Below are 2,425 nucleotides of genomic sequence, written 5' to 3' on the forward strand. Positions count from 1 at the left end.
ATTGTGCTGATGAACGAAATCTAGATTCATTCTAGTAATCGCGAAATCGGTCGATACGCAATTAAGTCTATTTTAAAAGTAAGTTGGTCATCTTCTGTTGGTTGTTTTTTCCTCGCATTAGGTACTAAATGTGGTTATTTTGAGAAGTCCACTGTGTGGCGTTATTATTTTTCTATAATAATGCCCTTTATATAAATATAAACGAATAATTATATTCTTGGGAATAGAAATTTCCCTAATGAATTTTTTTACACGCTGGCTTCTTGATAAAATTCTTATAAAAGAGTTTTATCCTTTTTTGAATTTATTTATCAAATATATACACGGAATGCATTCAATGTTGAATTTTTTAAATCCTGTCTCCACATGGGTACCCCCAAAAAAACAACCCGGAAGTATTTCCCGCTTCTTTGATGAAGATATATACAGATAAACTTCATTCCCTTTACTCTGTCGGATACGTAGTTGTTCGGTTTGGTGAGGTGATAATTCTGTTTATTCATATATATTTTTGGGACAATATTGTGCTGATGAACGAAATCTAGATTCATTCTAGTAATCGCGAAATCGGTCGATACGCAATTAAGTCTATTTTAAAAGTAAGTTGGTCATCTTCTGTTAGTTGTTTTTTCCTCGCATAGGTACTAAATGTGGTTTATTTTGAGAAGTCCACTGTATGGCGTTATTATTTTTCTATAATAATATCCTTTATATAAATATATATATATATATATATACAGAGGTTGGACAAAATAATGGAAACACCTTAATATTTTCACACAAATTTATTTTAATACGGTGTGAGACCGCCTTTGGCAGTAATTACAGCTTGAATTCTACGAGGTATAGACTAGTACAAAGTTTGAATTATTTCCAAAGGAATTTTTGTTTATCCTTCAGTTACAACAGTCGCCAGTTCTTGTAGTGATGATGGTGGAGGATATCGACTCCTTGCTTGTTTTTCTAAAATGTATCGTAAATGTTCAATAATATTGAGATCTGAGGACTCTAGTAGCCACATAAGATGTTCAACTTCACTAGAATGTTCCTCATGCCATTCAGTAACAACTTTAGCTGTGTGAATTGGTGCATTATCATTCTGAATGATGGTGTTTCCCTCTGGAAACAGTTCTGCAGCTATAGGATGAATTTGATCTGATAAAATGCTTAAATAGTCTTGACTATTAATTCTGCCACGAAGGGAAACCATTGGGCCGGCGGATTTCCAAGATATTGCCCCCCACCACAGGATCATCACAGATCCTCCTCCATGTTTAACAGCTGGAAGAAGGCAGTCTGAGTTAAATGCTTCTTTTGGCTGTCTCCACATGTATACTCGGCCGGTAGTCCGAAAGAAGGTAAAGGTTGACTCCTCTGAGAAAATAACATTCTTCCACTGCTCTAGGGACCAATTCTGTAGGTTTTTACTCCACTCTAAACACTTTGCAACGTTTGTTTTTGAAAGAAGTGGTTTTCTGATTGCAGCCCTCTCGTGAAATTCGGCTATATGTAGCTGCCGGCGAACAATTTTGTGGAAACTGGGTTCTTGAGGTGGTCATTAAGCTCTGCAGTAATTTTGTGATCCTTTCTAACAATTTGCGTAAGAGTCCGATGTTCCCTATCTGAAAGTTTTGGTTTTCTTCTGGAGTTTTGTTTCGACGAGGAGGTTTTTCTCTCTTTCTCAGAACATATTAAGCAACACTAATAATAAATCAAAAGAACATAAAAATGAACAAGCATTTCACGGTTTTATAGATATTTCAAAATTATAATGCTATGATGCTAGGTATTTCCATTATTTTGTCCAACTCCGGTATATATACATATTCTTTTATTCTTTTATATGTTTCAGCCTTGAGGCTGTGACCATGTTGGGGCACCGACATTGTAATCACCTATTAAATGTCAAATTTTATGGGTTTGACTGCTGGTAAAAGAGGGAGTTCAATATGACTGATATCTTTTGAGTTTCCTGCCTTGATATTGGTTCATCTGGGATCTTGGATAGTAAGGGGTCAAGTTGTTTCTTATGCATACATAAACACATGCACTTACACACATATATATATATATACATAAATATATATATATATAAATAAGGATAAGATCGATATTTAAAATATTGATCTTATCAAGTGGTCAGCATGGGAATAAAAACCATCAAAGGTAATAATTATTTAAAATTATAATACAGGGTATCTAAGAGATACCATCACGCTGAAAAATAGCAGTCAAATCCTGACTCTAAAACCACAATAAATGTCCACCCTTATTTATATAAATTAGTTTTGTCAGTGTATTTACTGCGCTGATATTCTGTCCGGATCGCACGAGAAGTTTTTAGGCGGGCTATTTAAGCTAGTCGTGTGCATACGTGCATATATATGTATGTATACGCCCGTATATGTAAGTATACTGTTTATGT

The sequence above is a fragment of the Octopus bimaculoides genome, chromosome 6 (genome assembly GCF_001194135.2).
Source record: "Octopus bimaculoides isolate UCB-OBI-ISO-001 chromosome 6, ASM119413v2, whole genome shotgun sequence".
Classification (NCBI taxonomy): domain Eukaryota; kingdom Metazoa; phylum Mollusca; class Cephalopoda; order Octopoda; family Octopodidae; genus Octopus; species Octopus bimaculoides.